Raw genomic sequence first — 7,651 nt, 5'->3', positions numbered from 1 at the left:
CAAAAAGAGAGCTATCAGAAAATTTAGGATATGGCAAAATCTATAGGCATCAGCGCCTGTTTTAAACAACTGATCTTCCATCATGTAGATATAGCCACTATTGTTCCGATTGAAATACAAATCTACGTACGGACGACGTTACTGGTATTTGACTTTATCCTGTCACTTGCAGTATTTTCGACCGATATCAGGGCGTATATCTTTCTTGATTACCGTCAGTTGATCATGTGACCAGTGATTACGTCAGTTGATCATGTGACCTTATGATCGATATTGTTGTCATAAGAAATTTGCAACGAAACTTTTCATCATTGTGTTGGAAATGTCCGAACTAGAAAATGAATGGTCAAATAATGAGTTTTTATCAAAAACGAATGAAGTTATTGCGATTTTTGCCGTAATCACGTCATTATATAATGTGACGTCATTCGATTGACGTTCTTAAGCGGTTGTCGCACACTTATTTTTGTAAAATAAATTGCCAAATATCGGAAAATGAAGTAATGACAAGATAAATAGAATAATAGGTTAGTGCCTAAGATGAAGAAAGTTTATCTGGCTCGGCTCCGGACGTTATCAGGTTCGCCTTCGGCTCACCCGATAACCTCCTCCACCTCGCCAGATAAACTTTCTCATCTACGGCACTAACCTATTATTCTCTATTTATTTACCTGTAATTTGTGTCCCTTTCATCTTGCTGATTTTGCAGTAAATTTGGATACAAATTCAAAATAATATTTGGTCGAATCGGTGTTTTTTTGTTAATCCTGAAATGTCAAGCTAATAAATTGTGCACTTTTCATTTTCATTGTTTTCTTTTTCACTTATCCATGTTCTGTATTTTTTTTCTTATTTACTCTTAATTTCCATTTTACCAACACTCCTTTGGGTGAGTGCGACAGTTCTTACAAAATGTATGCGAGCACGTACCTAAAACCTTCTGTAGTAGGGTAGTGTATAAGGGTGCACTTATACTTCCTTGCTGTTGAGCTAGCTTTTATAGCGACGTGGTAGTGTTCGCCTTAGGTGTGAGAGGTCCCGGGTTCGATTCCTGGGCAGGCCTGAAGTTTTTTCAGCCAGTTACATTTGGCGCCCAACGTAAATAACTCACGAGTAGATATGGACACCTTGGAACGTCCCAGAGGTTCAAACTCATGGAATTCTAAAATGGAGGGGGTGTATATAGTAGGGTAGTGTATAAGGGTGCACTTATATTTCCTTGCTATTGAGCTTGCTTTTATAGCGACGTGGTAGAGTGTCCGGCTTAGGTGTGAGAGGTCCCGCGTTCGATTCCTGGTCATGCCTGAGGTATTTTCAGCATGTTACACTTCTAACTCATCTTAACTGATGATGAAAAATGTATGAAGTTTCAAAGCTATATTAAGTATTCAAGAAAAGTGAACTTCAACAAAAACAACCAAGAAATACTGATTTTCTAAGTTAAAAAGGCCCATTATTCCGACAAAATGCAAAACCGGAGTACTGATTTTTCAACTACATACTAATCTTATGATAAAAAAGAAGTTTCAAAGCTATAGCTCTTATAGAATTCAAGAAAAGTGGACCTAAATAAAAAGAAAATCAAATTTTATAAATACATAAAGAGCCATAATTCAGATAAAATGTACATCAGTCTTATGGCTATTGGTCTACATACCCATCTAATAATGATAAACAAGTCTGCAAAGTTTCAAAGCTACAAAATTTTAACCAAGAAATTCAAATTTTCTAGGTACTGTCAATTTGAATGATAGACTAGTCCATTTTAGAAATATAGCAGGGTTAAGGTGAACATTCACAACAGCAATCTTTTAAGTCTGTGATGGCCATAAAATACTAGGACTTGATGTTACCCTTTTGGGTAAACACCCTTTAAATGTATATTGCAGTTCCAATGGAGTGTTTGACAACTATTGGGGTTGTGAGTTCAGGTCCCCACTTACTAACATTTGGATAAGAGCCTTTACACTTGGCACATTGAAGAACGAGGGAAGTTTCTGGAATTGGAGCATCTTTCGTATCTTGCACTATCCTCCTACTAACATTACTTACAGTCTTCTGGAGGAGTCGCCCATATGTGTTACCAGTGGCGACTATAAATAAACTTATAATATACTAGTACAAACAACATGGAGTGAGCCCAGGTAATGTGAGAGATATTGTACAGCCATTTTGTATGTCAGAATCTAGCAACATGGAACAAAATACAACCAAAGACTGTTTTTAAATGTATTTAATACTTTCATCTGTATTTATATTTCCAAATAATTTTATAACCATGACTAAATCTGCTAAAATAAATATTAAATCACCCTCGTATGTAAGTATATACAATATCGGAAATGAAAATAAATTGTGATAATTTCATAAAAATTAAACCCACTGACTTATCTACCATATCTGTAACAGAATTTGTGTACAATTAAACAAGACACAAGTTACCTTTCTTCAAAATCTCCACAAGTTACCTTACTCAAAAATCTCCAAGTGGTAGTAGGAACTTTTTATCCTTTACCTCCTTCAGTAAAATTCTGACCCATGATTTTTTTTTAATTATAAATATTTTCTTGTCAAGATTTGCTTTTATACTTACTTAAACACCCTTATTCTAATCCATCAACTAATACAACCAAAAGAGTTTTGGAGGATGCATTCAAAACTAAACAGGATATTTTTAAAATAAAACTGTTCCTAACATTACCCTTGGAGTAAGTTAGAATGGTGTAAGTCATCATAATTGTATGTATTGTATATAAATATGTAATTTTTATGTTAACAAGTTCTTACACATTTAGAAAAGCCTCGTTACGGAAAAGGTGGTTAAAACAATAGAAATAATAAATCAATGCTAAAGTTTAAGTACAAATATTTGGTGTTTTTCAAATAAATGATGGTTGGGAGGTAACAAATGATGAACACAATTATTCTAATGCTCTAACAAAGCAACATTGTTAACCTTTACCCTGCTGGTGGCAAGTGATTCTGCCTTTGTGACCAGTGCTGACCAAGATAAGCCTGCACATCCATGTCAGTAAATTTTTCAGTTAACATCCCCTTGAATAATAAATTACCCAAACTGAATGATAGACAGGTTGAACTGATAATTACAGTCAAACCTGAGTATAAAGAACATCTCTGGGAGAGCCAAGTGATTTTTTTTGGTTAAAATGTGGTCTTTTTTCGCCAAGTGATTTTTTTGGGTTAAAATGTGGTCTTTTTTCGCAAAGTGATTTTTTTGGATTAAATGTGGTCTTTTTTCGCCAAGTGATTTTTTTTGGTTAAAATGTGGTCTTTTTTCTGAGGTTAAAATAAACAGCAAACATTTAAATCTGAAAAATATAAAATAATGACTGGTCTCTCTATCTAAGTGGTGTCTTTTCACAGGTGACCTTTAACCGCAGGTTTGAATGTATTTGATAATTTCAGATTTAAAGCTGTTTGCCTTTGGACTTATATATCAAAATAAATGTTCACAGACAGCAATGAAATGTACATAAGTAGTCAAAAATCCTAAACGAGAATATGAAATAATGTTTAACTCAGCAAGCATGTACCCTGTGATTAATGGTGTATGTACATAAATGTATCTTTCACTTTTTGACAAATACAAACTGCATTCAGTTATAATATTAAAAGAAATTAGGCCTTATACAGTTGGTTTTTCCATTGCAACATCCTTTCTACACCCTCCAATCTGGCTGAAGTAATTACAAATTTAGTACTAAACATTGTCTTTGTAATGTCCATTTTGTATAAAAAACAATCAATCAGTTAAATGTAAATTTGATGCAAATACAATATTTGAAAGTGGATGTTACTATTTTTGCCAAATTTTTGGTTTTCCCAGTTTATTTTGACCATGACCAATTCCCAATGAAAAATCCACTCTTTAACAGTAACAACTTAAAGCTAGTAAATCACATGTGATGTGGAAAAAATCAATAGTTCCTTTAATTAACACAGTAAAATTAACAGTCAAAGCTGTAGAATAAATTTAACTCTAAATCTGTAAATAACACATTATGCATGTTAAAAATAATATTCGTGAATACAGTATAACTTCCATCAATGACACCTCCACTGAGCAATCACCTCTCAGCATTCAAACATACAATTTGTTACTACTGCTGTCTTCAAGAATAAACATGTGTTAACAATTAGATTAAATGCAGTTATAACATCATTTTATATATACACATTCCATTGAAACAAGTTAATCTATAAAGGCCCAATAAAGCATAAATAAAACAAGATCAAAGAGCAATAAGCAAACTATTCATTTACTCTAGCTTTTAACATGTTTTATGCTAGGCTAGCATTAACACATGCTGCTTTGTGTTATAGCATCTGCAGAATCAAAAAACTGAAGGACCCAAAGGTTTGTTTCATGTACCCGAGCTAGTATATAGTTTTTTGTTTTAAATTTTTTTGGCCTTTCAATGACAATGACAAAATGTTTATTTGATACTGGCCACCTCCTTTCTTTATCTATATATCTGTCAGTATGTTTAATCATCCATACATGATTTGTATCTCATTTAAAGCTTTTAGTAAAATGCTGAATATAAAACTTGACAGAACTCATCGAAATCAACAAGCAACACACAACAACTTTTCCTCCACTTAAAAGTCCCAAATGTTTAAAAAATATATAAGGTTTTTATGGATTTTAGAAAATACAATAATACCTCTGTTGATAACACCTTAGAGGAGCATATATCTCCCTAAAACGACAGACAATTGTTAATAATTTCACCTCTCCAGTACAATAACCAATGAGTAACACATTTTAGTCTCCCTCAGTGATGATCCAGATAGACATACAATAACTTATGAACAAATAAATTTCTGTCTCCCCAGTGATGCTCAAGAGAGCAATAACTTATGAACAAACACATGTCAGGCTCTCCAGTGATGCTTCATAGAGCAGCAACTTATGAACAAACACAATTCAGTCTCAGACAGCAATAACTTACTGAACAAACACATGTCAGTCTCTCCATTGATGCTCTAAAGAACAATAACCTACAAACAAACAGGTTAATTAAGCTGTCCTTTGTGTAATGACATTTTCTCCATATGAAAAAACAAGAGCTGTCACAAGACAGCATGCTAGATTTAATAACAGAGATAGAGTGAAAGTGTATATAAGGGGCATAATTCATGGAATGTTTCTGCAGAAGTAATGCACCATACGATATGTCATATCATGTGCCTGATAAAGTAGAACAACCACTTTAATTAAATCCATTTAGTAATAACTGAGAGAGAGCAGCAGTGCATCACAACTTCAACCTGAAATTTTAAGTAAGAGGGGGCACAGTTTATGAAAGCCTGATGCAAGAGCTATGAACCTTGTGTCATATGATGTGGAACAATTAATTTAAGTCTGAATAATAATTCATAAAAAATTTGTGCAAGGGTGATGGCCCTTGTGTCATATGATGTGTTTGGTGATGTGGAACAATATTTAAAGTCTGAATCCAATCCCTTCAATAATAACAGAAATATAGCAAAAATACATCAAAAATAACCTAAATTTCTAAGTAAAAAGGTGGCATAATACATAAAAAATTGGGGTCAAGAGTTATGAACCTTGTGTTATATGATGTGGGTGATGATGTGGAACAATTATTTTTAAGTTTGAATCAAATCCCTTCAGTAAAAAGTGGAATATAGTGAAAATGCATAAAAAACCGAAAATTCTGAGTAAAAAGGGGGCATAATTCATGAAAAATTAGTTTCAGAATTATGGAGCTTGTGTCATATGACGCGAGTGATGATGCGGAACAACTATTTTAAGTTTGAATCAAATCCATTTAGTAATAACTGAGGTAGAGTGAAAGTGCACAAAAACTTTAACCTGAAAAGTGAAATTTTAAGTAAAAGGTAGGGATAATTCATGAAATACTGGTGGGGGAGTTATAGCCCTTGTGTCATATCAGGTGGGTGATGATGAGGAATACCTATTTTCTGAAACAATCCATTATTATAACATGGTTCATACAGACCTTCCCAAAAAAAATTCAAGTCGTTTTCAAGGAGTTTTCAAGTAGTTTTCCTCCATTTTCAAGGACTAAAATGGGCGCAATGTCACTGTTGCTGAGACATGAAATAACCAATTTAAATCCAATTTAGGACAAAATTAAACGATTTTGGCACAGTTTTCACAGTAGCTGGGGGCGGGGGTGGTATTGTCAAGTCGGTATTATTTATATCCTGTGTTGACTCTCTTACATGCTTAGGAGCGAAGGCATCAATTGTTTCAGTCAACTTCTCATGGCAGAGCTGTTTTTATGTTTTTCGCTTTTGGAATGTGATTTTAAAATTTAATGCACTTTCTCCCATAGCAGCGATGTCGATTATCTTGTCACAAAAAACACAAAGGCATTTTCGTTTTTCGCCTTTGAATTCCCGTAGCCAATGTTTATAATTGTCACCAGTAAGCCACTTTTGCGAAAAGACACAATTGTACTTTTTAGAACTCATGTTTTTCTTCCTGGAAAAATGACCTCGCATCGTGGATAAATTACACACAGTGAAAATTACTTGAAAGAGCATAAAACCCGTAAAGTACAGTACCGTACCGTACTATCGCCGACTCCGTGGCAGGCCCTAATGGCAGTAACGGTTGTTTTTTTTTTTTGTCATTTTTTTAGTTTATTTTGGTCCGTTTATAATGTCTGTCCGTTTTCACTTCGCACCCGACGAATTTAAGGACTATTTGCCATCTTTTGTACGTTTTTCCTAAATTGAAGTAGTTTTCAAGTAGTTTCTGACTGTTACAAAATTCAAGTAGTTTTCAAGGAGTAGGCGTCAAATTCAAGGACTTTTCATGGCCTGTGCGAACCATGTATAAAAAGTAATAACAGAGAAAAAGTGAAAGTGCTTCAAAACTTTAATCAAGGAGCGGACGAGGAATGGATGCTGATGCGAAAGCCGCAGAATAGAGATTTCCTTGACAATTTATATCCAATATATGGTCACCGATAAATCATGTCTCCAGGTGGACAGGCCAGTTAAAATATTCATTTTTAGCACAAACAAATTTGAACAAAAAAAAAATCTACTTTCAAAAAAGTTTTCAACTGTATCCCTGACTACGAGCTTATGCAGCTTGAAACCAGTAGCATCTAAATGAAGTTATAAACCTTCCAGTGTTTGGTTGTGCATTCCATTCTGCCTCCATTTCTTAAGATTACTGAGGAAACAGTTTGCAAGAACAAGTATTTCATGGGTGTTTAGAGAACAGTCGAAACTATAGGGTGATTTCAGAACTGCTGACCTCTTGAAACTCATTAGGGATATCAGGAATAATTTATGAAACATAAAAGCACAAGCACTATCAAACTTTAGAATAATTTCCCATCTTCAAATTTTTTCTATATTAATTTAGCACGATTTCATTTTATTTTATCTTTCTGTATATAAATATTTTCACATTTTTTTCCACATTTTTGGTCGATTTATTATTTAAATGTTTTTAATCCTCCGTGAACTGGTAGAACACAGATTCAAAACAAGCAAATTCGATGAATTGGAATCCCCCGCCGAAAGGGTCAGAGTTGAGGAACGGCAAAAAAATATATCCAGCAAAAAGTTAAGAATGTTACCAAGAAGCAAATAATTTCATTAGTCAAAATCAAATTAA

Source organism: Mercenaria mercenaria, chromosome 9 (genome assembly GCF_021730395.1).
Source record: "Mercenaria mercenaria strain notata chromosome 9, MADL_Memer_1, whole genome shotgun sequence".
NCBI classification, from domain to species: domain Eukaryota; kingdom Metazoa; phylum Mollusca; class Bivalvia; order Venerida; family Veneridae; genus Mercenaria; species Mercenaria mercenaria.
This window is presented reverse-complemented; position numbering follows the sequence as displayed.